Source organism: Polyodon spathula, chromosome 2 (genome assembly GCF_017654505.1).
Source record: "Polyodon spathula isolate WHYD16114869_AA chromosome 2, ASM1765450v1, whole genome shotgun sequence".
NCBI lineage: Eukaryota > Metazoa > Chordata > Actinopteri > Acipenseriformes > Polyodontidae > Polyodon > Polyodon spathula.
In genome coordinates, this window is record NC_054535.1 from 22,882,622 (window position 1) to 22,904,582 (window position 21,961).

General features: G+C 39.1%; 1 pseudogene; it reads left to right on the forward strand.

The window, feature by feature from the left end:
* The window catches only part of LOC121294266, a 67,503-nt pseudogene that overhangs the window by 34,490 nt on the left and 11,052 nt on the right, over positions 1-21,961 (forward strand).

A 21,961-nucleotide genomic window follows, 5' to 3' on the forward strand; every position in this document is an offset into this window, starting at 1 on the left:
ATCATGTTGACCATGTAAATTGTGACGGAGAGAAAATAAGAGTGCCCATATTTTTAAATAAAGAACCTAAAAAAGGGGCTCGGACATACTCAAGAGTGACTGCAAACATTGTCATGTTAAAACATTGCTGACCGATGTCCCACTCTCCTCTCCTCTCTGGATGGTGTGGGAGAACAGGACTTCTCTCTCCCTCCCTGCTCTTTTCTGCTCCCCCTGCTCTCTCTCCTCTCTGTTAGCTTCTTTGAGTTTCACACTGTTGAAATCACCTCCCCTTTTTACCTCCTCCTCATTGTTCTCTTGGACCCCTTGCTCACTTTCTTGATGAGCTTGACTTCCTGGATTTCTTCCCCTTCTTCACTCTTTTGCCTTCTGTGTCTCCCCACCCCCCATCCTCACTCCACTCACACAGCAGGCCATCAACTGGACTTACCAGGGACTGCTTTCCCCCCACCCTCTGTCATTCCTCGATGTCTCTGATCACTACTTTCTCTCCATCGCTCCCATCCCTTCCTGCTCCACCGACCGTGTCACCTTCTGTCGAAACCTCAGTTCTCTCTCCCCCTTTTCCTCTGTCGCACCTCCCCTCTTTCAACTCCTCCCAACTCTCTGTAGACTCTGCTACCTCCACCCTCTTCTCCCTCATCTTCTGGCTCAACTCCCTTTACCCCCTCACCTCTTGACCTGCCCACCCCACCCCAGCCCTGGCCCTCCTCCATGCTCCGCTCGGCTCATACTGAACTGCGCTCTACTGAAAAGAAATGGAAGAAAACCAATCTCCCTGCTACCTTGGATGTCTATCGCTCGCTCCTCTCTTCCTCCTCCTCTACACTAACTCTACAGCCAAATTCTCCTACTTAAACTTTATAATTCAGTCTTCCATTAACAATCCCTGTAAACTTTTCTGTACCTTCTCCTGCCTCCTTAGCCCTCCCCCTCTTTCATCTTCTGTCTTAGCTGACGACTTTACCTCTTTTTTCTCCTCCACAATCACTGTCACCCCCAAACTCTTATCCTACTCCTACTTCCTAACCCACCCCTTGTCCTCTGCTCAAACACTCCCCATCATCCTCTGCAATCCCTGCTAATCTTCCTTCATTATCCTCCTTCTCGCCCCTGTCCGACTAATCTTTGCACCCTGCTCCAGAGCCATAAGCCCCCCATGTGTGGTTTGGACCCCCTGCCCTCTCACCTCTTCCAGGGTACTGCCCTTGCTGTACTCCATTTTATTGCCTCTCAACACCTCTCTTCACCTTTCCTGTCAACAGACTCTCTGCTCAACCCCCTCCAATCTGGTTTTTGCAAAGCACACTCCACTGAAATTGCTCTTCTCTCCGTCACTCTCTACTCCCTGCCTGTGCCACCTCCTTTTCCTGTCCTAAATCTTCTCAACCTCTCTGCTGCCTTTAACACAATCAACCACTCAATTCTCCTTTCCTTCCTCACTGACCTGGCACTGCTCTTGCCTGGTTCTCCTCCTAAGCCTCTGATCGCATGTACAGGGTGTCCTGGCATGGCTCACCCTCTGTCTCTTGCTCTCTTTCGACAGGTGTCCCCCAAGGCTCAGTCTCCCCCTGGATGCACATCATCTTAAACTCAGCCTAGCCTCTCCAAATCAGATCACCTATTCTTCCCCCTCTTTCTCCACCACCGCTGATCCATCTATATCTCTATTCCACCACCCTCTCTGTCCTCATCCACCAAGAACCGCATGTCACCCTCGACACCTCCTTCTCGTACTCTCAGCACATCTCTACTCTGGCGCACTCCTGTGGCTTCTTTCTCAGCAGCATACATAGAGTTTGCCCCTTCCTCACAGACGACTACATGCAGCTCCAAGTTCGGACTTGTTCTGCCTTGTTCCACCTTGATTACTGCAACTCCTTCCTGGCTGGCCTCCCTGCCTGTGCTGTCTGTCCACTTCAGCTCATCTAAAACACTGCTGCCTGCCTTGTCTTTTGCTCCCTCCACTGGCTCCCTATCGCTGCTCACATCCAATTAAACTCTTTTACTCACCTTTCACTGTTTCAACCTTTCTGCTCCCTCCGGTCTCCAGACTATCATTTCTCCCTACACCCCCTCTTGCCCCCTCTGTTTTTCCACCACTGGCAGATTAGCTGTAACCCCCTCCGCTGCCCCACTTCCAGAGCCTGTCTCCACCCCTGCCCCTCAGTGGTGGAATGACCTACCCACGGATATCAGGATTGCTCAGTCCCTGACAACCTTCCAGCTCCTCCTCAAGACACACCTATTTGGACAGCATCTGTAAACTTCACAACTCTCAACTATACTGGACTATATGGCACCCAATTGTACCAGCACTTGCCGCATTCTACTACTGCTCTTAATTATAACATTCACTGTATCTTGTACTTGATTTTACTCTTATAGATATCCATATTCATGTTTTTGGTAACTTATCCATTTATCGTACTTACTATGTGCTCTTAATGGACTTTACTCGTATAAGCAAATATTTTTACTATGAGTTAACTGCTCTTAGTCGAACTCGCTCATGTGTAATTATTTACTGTATTCTTTAGTTTTCTCTTACTTGAATTTGATCTTATTGTCTACAGATTTGATTGTTCTTTATAACTGCCTGTAACTGTAATGTGATATTCTGTAATATGATATTTTGTAAGGTGATACTTTGTATTGTGATATTTTGTAATAACTGTAAGATCCTCAGGATAAGGGTGTCTGTTAAGAAATGCAAATAAATAATGCTAATAATAGACTCCAGTGTCCTCTGTTTCTCTCTGTAGCCAGTGCCAATGTCTGTAACGTGGTCCTGATGAGGCACAATGAGTTAACAGAGGGCATTGATGTGCTGGACTCCAGCGGAAACGTCGTGGGCTCCTCAGGAGTAGCTGCTAAACATGTAATTCATATCAGGAGTTTATTTTATTTTGATCTCCCCCTTGTTTTTTCTTTTTTTGCTTGTTATCTCTAGGGTCCGCCTAATATTAAATGTACCACCGGCGACCTGGACCTTTAAATCTTTTTACTCAGGCACTGTGAGACAGCCCTGCTTCTGATACACAATTGGAAAGAGGAGAATCAGAGCTTTAAAATGAGGTCATACTTGTGTATTTCCGGATTGGACCATGTAAGGAGACAACCGTCAATGCAAGTGTTTTGCAATGTTACTGCTGTGCAGTAAGACAGACCTACCTTGGTGCAGTAAACAAACATTTTCACACAAAACTTTACTAAACAAGAGAAATGGCAACATTCAAGGCACAAGGACCTATTTTCCATTACATACAGTGCCTATAGTAAGTATTCACCCACTTGGACATTTTCACAGTTTGTTGTTTTACAACTTGAAATCTTGATGCATTTAATGGGATTTTTTTTTCACTTTGGTTTACACAACCTACTCAACACTTTGAAGAGAATTTTATTGTGAAACAACAGTTAACGAAAAATAAAAAAAAAACTGAAATGTCTTGGCTAGATAAGTGTTTACCCCCCTGAGTCAATACTTGGTAGAACCAGCAATTACAGCTGTGAGTCTTTTGGGGTAAGTTTCTACCAGGTTTGCACATCTGGATCATGCAATATTCGCCCATTCTTCTTGGCAAAATTGTTTAAGCTCTGTCACGTTGGATGGGGATCATTGGTGGACAACAATCTTCAAGTCATGCCACAAATTCTCAATCGATTCAAGTCCGAGCTTTGACTGGGCCATTCTAGGACATTCACTTTCTTTTTTTTAAGCCATTCCAGTGTTGCTTTGGCTGTGTGCTTGGGGTCATTGTCCTGCTGAAAGGTGAATCTCCATCACAGTCTTAGGTCTTTTGCAGACTGAAGCAGGTTTTCCTCAAGGATTTGCCTATATATAGCTCCACCCATTTTGCCCTCTACCCTGACAAGCTTTCCAGTCCTTGCCGATGAAAACAATCCCCATAGCATGATCCTGCCACTACTATGCTTCACAGTAGGGATGGTGTTACCTGGATGATGTGCTGTGTTGGATTTGCGCCAGACATAACGCTTTGCATTTAGGCCAAATAGATCCATTTTTGTTTCATCGGACCACAGAGTCTTTTGCCACATGCCTTTTTACAAATTCCAAGCAGGATTTTACATGGGCTTTTTTTCAGAAGTGGCTTCCTTCTTGCCACTCTTCCATACAAGCCAGATTTGTGGAGTAATTCAGCTATTATTGACACATGGACAGTTTCTCCCATCTCAGTCATGGAACGTTGCAGGTCTTTCAGAGTTGTCATTGGCTCTTGGTGGCTTCTCTGACCGAAGCCCTTCTTACCCAGCTGCTCAGTTTGGGAGGACGGCCTGCTCTAAGGAGATTCTGGGTGGTTCTGTATACCTTACACTTTTTAGTGATCAACTTGACTGTGCTCCAAGGGATATTCAATGCCTTTGAAATCTTTTTATACCCCTCCTATGATCGGTGCCTTTCCACAACTTTATCCCAGAGTTGTTTTGAAAGCTCCCCCCCCCCCCCCCCCCCCCCCCCCCCCCCCCCATTTTTTCACACATTGAAAGTGCTGAGTAGGTTGTGTAAATCAAAGGGGAAAAAATCCCATTTAAATGCATCAAGATTTCAGGTTGTAACACAAACTGTGAAACGTCCAAGGGAGATACCTCCACTGTACCCACCTGATGCACTGTATTGATGGTAATGTGTGTCATAATTCTGTGCTACATCTAGTATACTACCTTGAAATTTGACACTGACTTTTTATATTAAAAAAGCAGTTGTATTTCACTGTCTTGTTCTGTTGTTTTTCCCCAAAAGTATTACTTTTATAGCAACAAATACAAGACCAATAGAACATCAAAGTGGTCCATTTTTTATTATTATTTTTTTTTTTTTGCATTTTAAAGACTTGTGGACATTATACAAAAATATCTATTGCAATACTATTGCAATTATAATTATTGCAGTTTGGGTTTGGAATGTGTTGCTTTCTAATTAATGATTACACCCTAGATCTCATTGATTTAACATGTTGTGACAGGATGACAGAGGGCTGAGGCTCAGAGACAATATAAAGTCAAAAACTAAAAGGTCTTTATTTAAGCAAAATAATCAAATAAACAGGCACAAGGGCCAACAGAAAGAGGTTCAAACACAAATAATCAAAATGAACTCTCCAACACAAAGCAAACTCCCAAACAAAAGAACACACCTCTAGCCAGGGCCTCTTCTCTGGCTTTTATCCCTTGTGGCTGGAGCCCAATTAATCAATAATTACTAATCATTCAATTAGAGCTCCAGCCACATTCTCACATGTTTTCCTGGCAGAGAGAAATTTAACCCCCTCCCTGCCAGTTCCAAACACATTCATATAGATGGGGCAATTCCCCGTCACACATGTGTATTCAATTGATTTAATGTTGTGTTTTGGGTAAAAAGGCTTGCACAGTAATTATTAATGATATAAACATTTACAGAAAAAAAGAAAATAATAATAATAATAATAATAATAATAATAATAATAATAATAATAATAATAATAATAATTGCTTGTCGCTTCCTGAAAATTGGTTCCAAATGTCCAAGGAACAGTATTCTTTCTAGGTCTGGCCCAGGGGAACCCTGTATATCAGTCAGCAGACAGTGTATGTCTGTCACTTTGCAAAATGCGTATTTGCAATTATAATGCCAATCCAATTTGTCATCCACCCACTCAAACCTGCTGTCGTGCTTAGTAAATATGAGTTTAGGTGTTGTTTTTCATTGTCAAAATGACTATGATGAGGCTCCATCCGTCCTGTGATACGTAACATTTTACACAGTCAGCACTGACTAAACTCAGCCAAAGACTGGCCGTCTTTATGATTAGCATCTATGTACATGCTGGTGTACATCGTGATGGGATACATTTTAATGCCAGGGCAAATGTTGGTGACATTTATTACATCTTTTTTTTTTTTTTTTTAAATACTGCTCATGTACAGTACATTGGGATGATAGACATAAATGCTTAATAATAATAATAATAATAATAATAATAATAATAATAATAATAATAATAATAATAATAATATTTATTTCATATAGAGCGTTTCATTAAAAGAAATCCCAAGGCAAGCCAATGTATAAAAATGAGTCTTGAGTCACAGTTTAAACATAGACACAGGCTCTGAGTCCATGATAGACCATGGAAGGGAGTTCCTGAGATGAGGACTTCAAAGAGCAAAAGGTACAATCTCTCATAGTTGGTCATTTTGTTCTTGGCACGGAAAGGAGATCACTTTTAGCTGACCGCAAGTTGCATTGTGGAATGTAGTAGTAAAGCAGATCCTTGGTGTAAGATGGGCCGAGGCTATTCAAGGACTTGAAGGTCAGAGGCAAGATCTTAAAGTCAATTCTATATTTATCTGGCAACCAGTGGAGAGATACTAAAACTGGTGTTATATAGTTATGCTTTATTTTTCTTGGTAAAACTCGAGCAGCAACATTTTGAATGTATTGCAACCTGTTAAGAACATTCATGGAAACACCCGCAAACAAGGCATTTCATCAATTCTGATGAAATGAAGGCATGTATCAGTATCTCCGCATCAAACATTGACAAAGAGGATCTAAGGTGAGCAATATTTTGTAGCTGAAAAAAAGATACTCTACAGATATTTCTAACGTGGGCCTCAAAAGACAAGGCACTGTCAAATTTAACACCTAGATTTCTAACTTCAGATGTAGGACTAAACTCAAGTCCATCGGTGACCAAACTAAAACTACCCACTTTATGCAGCTGGTGCGGAGAACCCAATAGCATGACATTTGTCTTGCTAAGATTTGCTAATAATTGCAGAAAATTTTGATACTACCAAGTTTTAATTTCAGTCAGGCAGTTATTGAATACAGAAATAGCCAAAGCAGTATCAGGTTTAGGCTGCAAGTAGATTTGTGTGTGTCGTCAGCATATCAATGAAAACTAATGCCATAACGACAAATTATTTGATAAAGAAGGAACTTATAGATATAAGTAAACTTTCCTTGAATGGGATTGTTTTACAGGTCCTTCTCTCTTTCCCGTTTTGTTTTATCTACAGGCACTAATGGAGACAGCTCTGACTCTAGTCGTCCTTCCCATGCCTATCCTGGTGTTGCCTCCCATCATCATGTCCTTTCTGGAGAAGTAAGTACCAGACATCACTGAAACCTCTGTTGTTTTAGACTGTTTTTAGAACCACTCTTTATAATATTGTAGGGGAAGCACATGCACCTTCACACAAAACATACAGTATACTAGTTTCACAGTGAGAGTTAAAGGATTTGATTCTGAAATTTCTGTCACAAGATAACCACATGCTCCTGTTTTTATTTTAATTTAATTTAATATGAGCTGCTAAATCACTGCTCTTTTCACATTTTAGCTTCAACTTTCCCTCTTGTATTTACTGTAGGAACATGTTGGTGTGATACACATGATGACACTTTTACTAACTTGGAAATCTTGTTTCAAGCAAACAATATTAAACAGCAGTAGAATATAATTTATAAATTGCTGTATCAAAGAAAAGAAACGCATGTGATTGGCGTAGTTTCAACTATACAGAAGTTTCTGTCCTTTGTTAATAAGGTATTTTGATGGGGAGCAGTTTTACAGTACATATGTAAGTCACACTTTAGAGTTTTTTCATAAATCTGGAAAAGCCATTTGACCAATTGGAATGAAAATTGGAATTATCGTTATTTGGTTATTGATTGCTAATTTTGAATTTACGTGGCAGTTGATGTATGTTTACTGACATACTTTTTTTTTTTTATATATTCAGCATAACGTGGTAATAATTATACATTTGTTATACAAAACTCCACCATTCTCCAGCCTGTAACTTATTATTATTTTTTATTTTTTTTAAAACATCTTAATGTTTCAAGACGATTACCAAATAACAAGTATTCAAATTTAAGCCTCTAAATTAAACTATATGTACTTTGTTCTCATTTTGAAAAATTGATGCCTTTTGGGAAAATAGGATTTAGGACCCAGAAGTGTGAAAATACATCCCTCTCTGGATCCTAACAAACGAAACTGGCACTACATGCTGGGGATGCCATTTCAGGTGACTCCAGCACACTCATTTCCCCGGCCCATTCGCTCTCAATTGCTTTCAATGGAGCATGACTCATGTGTTTACCCTCAGAGATGGATTAGAGTGGTGAGAGATGGTCTGTGCTAATTACAGTAGCCCGGTTGTCCTGCTGGGAAGGTCCATATATTATGCATAGCAGAGCTAGGGAGACTCCGGCAAAGCCATTCATTGCAGCCAAACCATTTCATCAACATAAACATTCACGGAGTCTGGCTCAGATATCAGCTTGAGCTGCCATATTATTATTATTATTATTATTATTATTATTATTATTATTATATTTATATTATTATATTATTATTATTATGAGTAGTCGTAGTCGTAGTAGTAGTATTTAAAAAGGATGTATCCACAGAGAATCAATATGTGGCTCTAAAAAAATGCATTAAACTTTTTTTTTTTTTTTATCATATTAGGTAGTTTTCTTCATCAGTGCCTTTACAAGAATGTGGGGACTTTTTTTTTTTTTTTTTTAAAAGCCCATTCATTAAGTTTGAAGCTGACAAAAATTAGTTTATTCTCATTTCCCAAAGCACCATTTTACCAATGATAATGTTCATTAACACTCCTTAAAACAGTCTTTTAAAGTTTTGTGAATTGGATAAAAATTTCTTCAATGGCTTCCAATACGATAAGAGGTTCATTTTAAAGACCTCACTTGGTCTTGCTCGTGCCTACAGTGGTGCTCAAAAGTATTCACACCCCCCGTTGGACTTTTCCACATTTTATTGTGTTACAACATAGAATCAAAATGGATTTAATTAGGAGTTTTTGCCACTGATCAACACAAAAAAAGTCCATAATGTCAAAGTGAAAAATAAAATCTAAATTGTTCTAAATTAATTACAAATACAAAACAGAAAATAATTGATTGCATAAGTATTGCATAAGTATTGCATAAGATTGCAAATATTGACTCACCCCCTTGAGTCAATATTTGGTAGAGGCACCTTTGGCAGCAATTACAGCCATGAGTCTGTTTGGATAAGTCTCTACCAGCTTTGCACATCTGGACACTGCAATTTTTGCCCATTATTCTTTGCAAAATTGCTCAAACTTCGTCAAGTTGGATGGGGATCTTTGGCGAACAGCAATTTTCAACTCTTTCCACATATTCTCAATTGGCTTGAGGTCCGGGCTTTGACTCGGCCACTCCAGGACATTGACCTTTTTGTTTTTAAGACACTCCAGTGTGGCTTTGGTTGTATGTTTGGGGTCATTGTCCTGCTGGAAGATGAATCTTCTCCCAAGCCCCAGGTCTCTTGCAGACTTCAGCAGGTTTTCCTCCAGGATTTCTCTGTACTTTGCTGCATCCATTTTGCCCTCTATCTTCACAAGATTTCCAGGACCTGACACAGAGAAGCATCCCCATAGCATGATGCTGCCACCCCCGTGCTTCACGGTAGGGATGGTGTTCTTAGGATGATATGCGGTGTTAGGCTTGCACCAAACATGACGCTTAGCGTTGAGGCCAAAAATCTCTATTTTGGTCTCATCAGACCATAGAATCTTCTTCCACTTGGTCTCAGAGTCTCTCACATGCCTTCTGACAAACTCTAGCCGAGATTTGATGTGAGTTTTTTTCAACAATGGCTTTCTTTTTGCCACTCTCCCATAAAGGCCAGTTTTGTTATTGTTACCATATGCACAATGTCTCCCAGCTCAGCCGTGGAAGACTGTAACTCCTTTAGAGTTGCCATAGGCCTCTTGGTGGCTGCCCTGACTAGTACCCTTCTCACCCGGATACTCAGTTTTTGAGGATGGCCTGTTCTAGATAGATTCAAAGTTGTGCCATATTCTCTCCATTTCTTAATAATGGACTTTACTGTGCTCCGGGGTATATTCAATGCCTTGGAAATGTTCTTATATCCTACCCCTGATTGGTGCTTGTGAAGAACCTTATTCCGGATTTGCTTTGAATGTTCCTTCGTCTCCATGACGTAGGTTTTTGTTAGGATATGTACTAACCAACTGTGGGGCCTCCCAGAGACAGTTGTATTTAATCTGAAATCATGTGAACCACTTTTATTGCACACAGATGGACTCCATTTAACTTATTGTGTGAATTCTGAAGGCAATTGGTTGGACCTGAGCTTATTTGGGTGTGTCATAGCAAAGAGGGTGAATACTTATGCAATCAATTATTTTCTGTTTTATATTTGTAACTAATTTAAAACAATTTGTAGATTTTATTTATCACTTTGACATTATGGACTTTTTCTGTGTTGATCAGTGGCAAAAACCCCTAATTTAATCAATTTTGGCTCCATGTTGTAACACAATAAAATGTGGAAAAGTCCAAGGGAGGTGAATACTTTTGAGAGCCACCGTATAGTTCAGAGTTGCGTTGTAAATATGTATTGTAAAATATATTGTAAATTTGCCTCATGTACAGTGCTTTGAGGTGCACTGACACACAAAGTGCTTTAAAAGTCCAGAGTTGGTGTCAATGTTGTTGTTTTTAGGTGTTGATTATCAGGGATCCTAGTTTTCAGCAAGAAAAAAAAACCCAAATCCTCCAATAAATACATTTTAAAAATCTGCGTTATTCCGAAATTCAAATAAAAGGCTAAAACTGAGTCCCCTGTCACATTATAAGATACACAAAGTACTACTGAATAACAGTTAACACAGGAAGTATTTATTGGTAGATTCTCATATTTGAAAGAAGTTATAAGCTCACCAGTTCTATCAATAATAATATAAGCAAACTTACCATTTTACTTTAAACATTACAAATACATCTGTGTAGTAATAATAACAAACGAAAAATAGCTTTTATATTAGTTTAGTCTTTGTCACCTGGGTGGCTATTGCCAAATTCATTGAGCCAATCACTTTCAGCATCTTTAAACAGCTTTTCATTAGTAACAACGCACTGGATACTGAAGTAAACTGCAGCTATGTTTCAACATGGATGTGACACTGACAGTGTGCCTCGTTTAACCTTGACCTCTGTACACCAGATGCAGTTTTATTGAACAAGTATGTGAACTAAATTTAAAGAAAAATTGCCTGTGTTGATGATTATATATGATAAGTGTATGATTTGGTTATCAAAGAAACAAAAAAATTATCTGACAAAATAGAAAATCTGTGTTTTTCCCTGTTATTCAGCAGCAGACAGATTCCTAGGGTCCATGTTGATTATTAGTTATTTAGGTAGCATGTTTTGGTATTGGTTGTTTTTTTTGGTAAAAGTGAACCCAATTGTGCACTGGAGTAAAAGCCTGTCATCCTGTTTCAGTTCACATTGGTTAGCTGTTAGCCCATCTTTAGCTACAGCTGACACAAGCCAGGTGGGACCTCCATTCCTGTCAGAGAACCATGTAAAGCTAGACTTTTCTTGGGTATAAAGAGCCATATCATATCTAACCTTTTTATCAAAGTGTTTTTCTTCTGCTTTTGAAAAAGTAGCTCCCAATTAATATATTACACCCCATGTGTTAATTAGCTTCTTAATCAAGACATAACTCTTCTTAATTAGGCTGTTGAAGCATGGCAGGCAGACCCGGGCCTGGTTCAAAGCATGCTGAGAGCTGACACTCCACGCTGTGCTGGTGATTAGAGGCAAGCAGGCCACTCTTTGGCAGGAGGATCGCTGGGCACAAGTGGGCAGCAATTAGGGATGGACTATTTTTAGAATTAAAAAGGGGGGGGTTAGGAAGAGTGGTGAGGTGTATCTGAACACTGGCCTTCTGTACTGTACAGAAGTAGTACTGTACTGTACTGTACCGGTCATAGCTCGGCTGGATCTCTGTTCAATTTCGGTTAAAGTGGCCGTAGTTTCACACTTCCCTTAGCTACACAGTTTTGAAAAGAAATGTTTTGAAAGTTCTAGCACACATGTATTTTCTTTTTTAAAAGCCGCTATTGGGTGTTACTTTAGATTAGAGAAAGTTCACAGTTTCCATGCCTTGCTTTTAGGAAATCTTTTACACCAATCACCATTCAATATATGAAGCAGCTAGTGGTTAATGACAGGGAACAATGTTACCCTCCAGGTGAAGTGTTCAAAGAAGTGGATCACTGTCTGAAAAAAACATTTTCAAACAGAAATTTCCAGATATCATGTTGAAGCTAAAAAAAATGAATCTATAACATTTGTTTGTTTCTGAACTATACATTTGAGACATAAATAAAAACATGGTTTGTTTCACAAACCCTGATTCGCAGTAATCTCAGACTAAGATTGGAGCCAACAGGGATGCACAAAGCCGGCAGTCAGCATTTAGTTTTTATTTCTTTGCTGTTGTATTTCAGGCTGCCTCTGCTCCAGTCCCGGAGGAGGCTGGTCCTGCCAGTCCACAGCCTCGTGTTACTCGACGCTTTCGGACTAGCTCTTCCCCTCACCGTAAGCCTCTTCCCTCAGATGTCAGAGGTAAAGTAATGCAGTAAAAAAAAAAAAGTAATATAGGTGTATGATTAAACAGTTGTACCAGACAGGTGCTAATGATCATAAATTCAATATGTAGGTTGAAACACAATCATTAACTGAAACAGAAACAGCTGTGTAGGAGGAATAAAACTGGGTGAGGAACAGCCGAACTCAGCTAACAAGGTGAGGTTGCTGATGACAGTTTACTGTCAAAAGTCATACACCATGGCAAGACTGAGCACAGCAACAAGACACAAGGTAGTTATACTGCATCAGCAAGGTCTCTCCCAGGCAGAAATTTCAAGGCAGACAGGGGTTTCCAGATGTCCTGTCCAAGCTCTTTTGAAGAAGCACAAAGAAATGGGCAAAGTTGAGGACCGTAGACGCAGTGGTTGGCCAAGGAAACTTACTGCAGCAGATGAAAGACACATCATGCTTACTTTCCCTCGAAATCGGAAGATGTCCAGCAATGCCATCAGCTCAGAATTGGCAGAAAACTGTGGGACCCTGGTACACCCACCTACTGTCGAAGAAGTCTGGTCAGAAGTGGCCTTCTTGGAAGACTTGTGGCCAAAAAGCCATACCTCCAACGTGGAAACAAGGCCAAGCAACTCAACTATGCACAAGAACACAGGAACTGGGGTGCAGAAAAATGGCAGCAGGTGCCTGGGACTGATGAGTCAAAATTTGAAATATTTGGCTGTAGCAGAAAGCAGTTTGTTCGCCGAAGGGCTGGAGAGCGGTACACAAATAAATGTCTGCAGGCAACAGTGAAGCATGGTGGAGGTTCCTTGCAAGTTTGGGGCTGCATTTCTGCAAATGGAGTTGGGGATTTGGTTAGAATTAATGGTCTCCTCAATGCTGAGAAGTACAGGCAGATACTTATCCATCATGCAATACCATCAGGGAGGCATCTGATTGGCCCCAAATTTATTCTGCAGCATGACAACGACCCCAAACATACAGCGAAAGTCATTAAAAACTATCTTCAGCATAAAGAAGAACAAGGAGTCCTGGAAGTGATGGTATGTCCCCCACAGAGCCCTGATCTCAACATCATCAAGTCTGTCTGGGATTACATGAAGAGAGAAAAGCAACTGAGGCTGCCTAAATCCACAGAAGAACTGTGGTTAGTTCTCCAAGATGTTTGGGCCAACCTACCTGCCGAGTTTCTTCAAAAACTGTGTGCAAGTGTACCTAGAAGCATTGATGCTGTTTTGAAGGCAAAGGGTGGTCACACCAAATATTGATTTGATTTAGATTTTTCTTCTGTTCACTCACTTTGCATTTTGTTAATTGATAAATATAAACTATTAACATGACTATTTTTGAAAGCATTCTTTCTTTACAGCATTTTTTCACACCTGCCTAAAACTTTTGCACAGTACTGTGTGTATATATATATATATATATATATATATATATATATATATATATATATATATATATATATATATATATATATATATATATATATGTGTGTGTGTGTGATTGGGCCACATGGGTAACTGCAACACTGTTGGGGGCTTCAAGATGATACTGCAGCCCCCTTTTATTTCCCAAATCATGTTTTTTTTTTTCACTTTACTATTACAAAAGTCAATGAATGTAGCCTCAGGTGTAAATGTTTCACATCTGTAGGTTGTGTAAAGTGACTAAATCCTCTGACAAATTTTTTTTTGGGGGGGGGGGGGGTTGGGGGTTACAAACAAGATAAATGCGGATGCATCAGAGAGGCTACAAATTGCTGATCCCTGGAGCCAGCATTACACTTAAGCCATCACAACATCCAAAAGGAAATCCACGTTACCTGGTGGAGAAAAGGCACTGAAGGCTTATATATTATATATAATGGTGAAAGCCTAGTCCAATATTAGTATCAAGTAAATAACAACTACTCTCATGTAATGAAAATCATGATTTTTTTTTTTTTGTTTTTTTTAATTATTATTGTTGACAAGCGTGTAGTTCAGAAGGGAAACCTGCATAGACTTGTTGTACAAGTTCACACAGAGTAAGCAGGATTCAGTCCTGCATTAGGCTTTATCCTTCACACCTGGCCTGGATAATATCTTGCTCTAAAACAGGCAGCGGTCATCTAGGTCAAAGCATTTGAGCACTTCCACGAAGATGACTCTCCCCCCCCCCCCTCCCCCCTCAGCATGCCTTTGGTTCGGTCTGCTGTCAGTGGCATTCAGATGAATTGAACTTGTTTTGCAGACACTGCCAGAGGCATTTCTTAATAAGTCAATTGGTGTGTGGCTCTAGTTACAGCTCTAACCACACCCCTGACTGCCACTTATTGCTTTTTGTTGATAAGGAATTGCAAACCAGAGTACAGCTCCATTACTGGTAGACCCCAAGCAGAGTCTGCATGACAATAAAACAAGCTTCAGTTGGACAAAGACTACAGAAATAAAACCAAAGTGATTATGGTGGAAATCTTAAATATATTTTGAACTTGCACAGCCATGTGATTTTTGCTTCCCAGTGATACAAAACCTTGGATTTTGTACCTAACAAAATTGTTTCATAAATTGTATTTATAGTGCCTTGTTTTTAACTTGTCATTTAACCTTGGCCCTAATTGTCTGCTTTAACCACTAGATCAAACTGTCTTCTCTGGATTTTGCTGGTTTGGCCATTGAGTTGTTTGCTATTTGAATTCCTCTCTGAAGTGTCTTGGAGGGGAGCTCTTCCTGATCATGCTCTCCTTTAAAGTAGTCCAACAGGAATAGGTGCGGTTAGTATAGTATTGAACACACATACATCCGCACCCTATGTTTGGCGGTCTAAGGGTTACTCATACAAGCAGTCTGTATAAACAAGAAAGGAAAAACTTGAATTTTACTCGTTGTTGGTTTTTGGTACTTTGACAAAAATGTTTTGCAAACTGGCCCTGCAATTTCACAATGGTTTCAGGTCAAGCATGATTAATCTTTCAGAATATGTCTCGTTGACTCTTCAGGTGGCTGTGTCTACGTTATTCAAATACATTTACGAAAAAACTGCACATCTGGCAAGGGATAGTAAACAGTCAAACAGTAAAACAATCACTCTGCGGACCTAAAAGGTTGCAGGAGTTCAGTTTAACAACCGCAAACTACAAAGCATGATACAGTGAGAGGATTCAGACATTTCAAAATCTAACATGAAATATTGTATTAGTATTATGGCTTCCGGTACGCTTTCTAACTGTATTTTGTAGTTTCTTTGATTACATGATGTTAAATAAAATATCTAAATGATGTTCATATGTAGAAATAATTTAATTATTATGCCTCAATCCCAAAATTCTAGGTGATGGAAAACTTTTGGCCAGAGCTATAGAGCTGTATCAATGGCAAGTGAAATAGATTTGATTTCAAGGTATAAATTCCACTGAACTCACTTTCGCAACCAATAACATTTATAAGGGGGGGTTCTACTGTAAAAAAAATGGGTCTTCTAATCAAATAAATGAATTTGAAGTCCTATTTCTTTTATTCTTTTTTTAAAATGTATATTAATCACTCCCCCCTCCCACTTCTGGTTGATAAATCACATTGTAAACACCACCTTGGAAACTGTATGAATTCCCCTGCCACTTCCATGTGCCAGCATTCAACCTCACGCTGTTTCTTAGCGGTACAAGAAAGAGAACTGCAAAACAAATTCAGCTGCCAGGTGATTAATCTCTCCGCTGCCCCCCTTCCCCTTCTTCACCGTTGCTCTACCTGTGCCAGCTGTTGACAAATTTGCATCGCACTAATTCAAGCTGTTTCCTGATGGGTCGAAGACACTTTGCATGCCCCCTTTCTCTCTTTCTCCCTCTCTTTGTCGCCTGTGCTGCCCTCTGGCCCTCACACTGTCCCATGGAGAGTGAGGTGGATGCATGATTGCATCATCCTCTCACAAACAGGAAAGCACCGCGACGAGCAGGTGAGGAAAGAGAGGGAGGGAGAGAGAGAAAGAGGACAGCACTGCCTCCTCCTCACATTCTGATTGTGATAAAAACATGCACAAGAGAAAATTAAACTTCAGTAGGTTTAGTACTGACTGGACAAAAAAATAAAATCATATACAGATTTGTTACTGGATTTTTTTCTGACAGTTCTGTATTCTCTTGGACAAGTTTTACATCTTAAATAATAATACTGTCTCTGTCATTTTTTTTTTTTTTTTTTTTTTAAACTAAGGCAAATGTTAAAATATACGGTTAAACATTCCACTCCCCATCAGAGATGGTTGATCAACCAAATAGTAGCGCCGTTTGTAATACAAAAGTTAGCATTCAGCATTAAGCTAAAGTCTCTAGCAATCTGCCCTAGGACAAGGCTGTAGGTTATATAGAAGTGACCAAAACAACTAAATAAACTGGTGAAAATCTAAGAGGTTCCATTCTCGTGTCTGGAGAGGAAAGGTGAAACAAGTTATAGAGAGTAGCAGTACCAGAAAGTATATAGTGACTGTCTTTCTGTTTGTATATCCTACTTACATTTTTAGATGGCTAGCTAATAGTAATTTACTTCTTGCTACCGATAGTGCTAATTTAGTATTTACAGCCATGGTGAAGCATATATGTCACTGACATGAACATATAATGATTGCTCAAGTTCCTCAATTTTGAGTAAGGCCGGTAAACTTTCCCTTAAAGCTTTTGTATTGCTGTGGTACTCAAAATGATTTCTATATTTGTTTCTAACAGACTAACAGACTCAAACCCCCAAAGGGCTTTGCAATCTAACACATACAAACGAACAGGAGCAGAAAATAACACGACGCGTGCTCTGCGCACACAGACAAACACACAGGCACCTGGAGGGGTGCAGATGGCTTTGTGTTGTTGTCATGAATTGATGAAACAAAAGACTGCAAGAGTAATTTACACCCCCAATCAGGATTCATTTGCACAACACGGCAGGTTATAAAGTGGAAAAAAATGATACATTTTGATTCTAAAAAAAAATCAAAAAGCATCGCCACTTGTGATCAGAAGATCTGAATATAAAAAGATGCACTTTTGTCAAGTTCATAATGTAAAGTTCACTCATTATGGGCAAGATAGCAGATTCGACAGACTCTAAAAGAAAGCTAATAGTGGGAGTCTTGGTTGACAGGTGCTTCTGTATCTAAGTTTATTGTTGCATTGTTCAGGATGAATAGACATGTATTAGCCCAACAAGATTATCCTGTTTATTTCCATTAACAACTACCCTGATGGAAACATTGTGGATTGGTCGCTTGTTAAAACAGATTCTTTACTTCAGATCGACTGTTGATCGAGTGTTCTTGGATGACTGAATCCTCCATCATCAATGAAAATTGGAAGTAATTTATTTAATTTATTTTAAAATGAATTTTGTGTTCCACTAAACATACTGTGGCAATTAGTTCCTGTGCTATTGTGGTCCAACTCACTGGAAAAGACACCACTTTTCAACCAAACAATGTTCTGTTTGCTGCATTCTCCAATAATATATACATATCTATAGATACATAGATATGTTTTGTAGGGCTCTTTTTTTTCTCGCTCAAGTCAGAGGCAAGGGTGTTAAACAAGTAAGGTCGACTGTAGTCTCCAAGTGATCTTTACACAGCCTTTAGTTATAGTTATTATATGACATTTCTTTTTCAAGTTCCTGGATTTTAGTATTTTAAGAAATTAATTATGTCTTCTCTGAATTTGTTTTTTGGTCCAGCTACTGATCCTTCATAATGTGTGTTTATCCATACAGCTGTAGTGTGTTGTGTTACTGCCGGATCAGTGGGTTAGGAATCACAATGAAAGTGAATAACAGAGTCCACTTTAGTTCTGAAAGTGTTAAATACTATTGCCGTGTAATATGTAGTTCCCTATGAAAATTCCAATTTCTGAAAGAATAGTGTAAATTAGTGTAAAATAAAAACATATTTTGTTATCACTTGAAAATAAATACAGCAAATGTTTTCCTTATTTACCAAGTACACTTCTTAGAGCTGCACAATTGCTTTAAAATGTCTTCAGCAAAAAGAAGCATTTAAGATCATAAATATTTCTGCTAAAGACCACTGTGTCCAGTACTAGAAGGAGACATTTCAGGTGCCTGTTGTTATTTTTACATTTATTTGTGTTTTTATTGTGTTTGATGATTCACTGAAGGTGAAAAAAGAAGGCGGACATACAAAACTAAAATATTCTACAATTTAGCATTTACTGTTTTTCGGGTGAGAATTTAAATATTTTGAGCATTTCTGGTATAATAACTCCAGAAAAAACTGCCAATTTTGAACGTGGCCACACTATTTCTTTAATCATGAAATATCTTGAAATACCTATTTATAGAACATGAAATAAGCCATTTTATTTTCTGTGAAAAAATACAGCTCTAACTATAGGTCATTATTGTAAAGATTGGATTGCAACACTAGAAGGTAAAACTCGCTCTGATCTAGCGGTTCTTTGCATTTTTTATCCAAGGGTCACACTTTTTATCAGCATACCTAGTTCTGCTGCTTCCTTATTCAGACACTGCTGCAGCTGGACTGCATTTTTCTTGCTTCCCCTTGTTTTGTTTTTTCCTTCCCTTGCTAATGAGTAATATTCTCCTTGTGCAGTGTACTAGAAGAAACCGTGCTGTCAAGTTACTACACTGAAAACCTGTATTTTAAAGACCAGGACATAGACCGGGAACAAGTTGTTCAGTAGTTTTTGTTGTAGGTCAGGACTCAAAACATAAATGTTTTTTGGTCCAGCTACTGATCCTTCATAATGTGTGTTTATCCAAACAGCTGTACTGTGTTGTGTTACTGCTGGATCAGTGGGTTAGGAATCACAATGAAAGTAAATAACAGTCAGGACTCAAAACATAAATGTTAAATTTAATGTCACAGTAATAAAGAGAGGAGACTAATTTTACCTGGGATATACAGCCAGAAAACCACACAGCCTATACAATTAATTTGTTTAAATAATTATCACAGAAAAAAAAAAAATCTTAAATCTTGTTTTTACATCCATTAATTGCGACTAGAAATCATTTGTCTCTTCTGTAGCCTTTTCTTTTTTAACCTTTTTTTTTTTTTTTTTTGCATGCTGGCTTTTTAATGTAAAGCTATACCACTGCTCTCTCCAAAAAGAAAATCGGTAAACTGAATTACTGTTATGTTGTTGTCCCTTGCTTAATAAGTGGCATGTATTTAACCCGCCCCCCAGAATTTCTTTATTGACAGTTCGGGGACAAATCAGTAGTGCTGATCCTTCTTAGATTTAAATGACTGTCAGAAACACTATTATCGATCAGCACCAGCGTAACCATATAGGCAGAACATAGGGCGACAAATTGAAGGGGGCGGCAAAAACGGTACATAATTACATTTTATACTGCACATTTCTTTAATCGTAAAATGTTGAACATCTTCGATCACTGTTTTTTTGTTCTGCAAAACTTATTGCTGATGTACCGGAACCATATAAAGAGCAGTAATTTTGTCCTAAATGTGGAAGTACGGGAACTGTCAGGGTTATCATGCCGGTGAGATGTCACGCAAAATCTGGCCTCCCCTGGGAACAGCTTCCTGGTTGTTGAGCCTGTTGCTAAGTAAAGAACGCATTGAAGTTTCTTGCGTATTCAAATGGGGCGGGGCATTATTGGATTTCATTTAATTACCCTGATAAGGATTCTTATAAAAGGACGTTGCTAATACAGGATAATCGAAACATTTTACCGATTGTATATCTCTGAAATTCTCAGATGACTACCCTGGAAATCGGTAGAATTGTAGCTAGTTGCTTTTGACAACACATCTCGCGAATTCAGCCCTTACAGTCACTAGATTTGGCAAGAAATTTTCAAAATTGGCAACACTGCTTGAAAGCGCAGGAAAAAAAAAAAAAAAAAAAAAAAAATCCCCACAGCTTATTATTGCCTTGACACAACACGGGAAAGAAATCACTTCATCGGTGCCCAGGCACTGAAATTAGAGCGGTTGTTGCCATTTAAGCATTTTCATAACACATCTGTAAAGATTCTTTAATTCTTTTAAGTTAATTCTCAAGGATCTACCTATGGAAAAAAGCACCAGAGGATTTGCTGTGCACTATTGTATGATCACTAACCTACATGTTAGATACCAGTTTTATAGTAGTTAATGATGTACAATGAAAATGCAATGTGTTTTACAATGTGAAGTAACCTGCATATCCTGCATCAACTGTTATTTATAACTAAGCTCATGCATGGTGGTAGAATCCATTGATCATAAATGTTGTCACTGTAGAGCTGACAGAAGATGTCACTATCGTTTGTAATCAGAGTGATGATTGTATATAGTTTTGTGATGATGTAAAAAAAAAAAACAAAAACAAACAAAAAAAAAAAAAAATCTGGTGTACAAAATTTCGTTTGCTTAGGGCGGTAAAAATCTTTGCGCCGGTCCTGTTATCGATGATAAAATCAGTGATATATTTTTCTGTACAAAAACAACTTTGAGACGTAAAGTGAATGATGATGCGGTAATGATGCTTGTTTCATCCCTAACCAGACTGGACTTTCTAATGTTATGATCCGTCTGGATAAAGCGAACTTCTAAACTTCTGTAGCATGTGGCATTGGTTAGCTATTTGAATTTTTAGTGCCACAAATGAGTAGACTACATGAACCACTGCAGTTATCCCACTGCAGTACAGTATCTTGTTTAGAGCTTTTTCGACTGCCAAGACACTTTGGGTGAAGAGAAATATGCAACATAGAAAACTGGTTCTTTGTTAGCGACAAAAGAAATGAGACTTTGGACCCAGCTGGAGATTAGAAGTGGGAGAGAGAGGCTCAGTGGAGATTTTAACACTCTTTTTTTTCCTTTTGGACAAAGTGTGTGCAGCGTGCAGTGAAAGCAGATGCCTGTTTTCCATGTACAGTACTGCTAGTTGCTAGTGTACCCAGCCCTGCTGTTGGGAGGAGGGGGTGGGGGGTGTCTGTCTCACTATCAAGTTGGCATACACCCTCGGGCATTACCGACAAAGCTGTGGCATGTTCTTAGGGATTTTATGATTATATGTTTAAATCAGTAGGATTTTTTGATTTGTGTATAGCATTCTCGAATGCAAATACCTTACTGCTTTCATCTATTAATCAACAAAGTCTACACTTAAAAATACTATATTATACTGAGGTAAGAGGGAACAATAGTTAAATGCCTTGCCTGGTACCTTAGCTTTTTATTCAGGTTCTCTGAACAACTAGGAAACCATTGCCGGACGATCTCCAAGCGCAGGAAAGGTTTAAATCACCAAAATAGGCAGGGCCAGAACCAAGCTCAATGACTGCAGCCCAGATATCGATAACGGACATTTGCACACATAGTCAAAAAATGAATTTCCTAACAGTACAAATTTTCTACATGGTCCCGGCTAAATTCAGTCACTAATTGTAAATTACATCTTATAATACGAATTCACTTAACACATGTTTCCAAGACTATGAAGTAAGCGTAACAAACATTCACGTTACCTTAAATAGGATATAATAGGGACACCTGACATATGTTGCA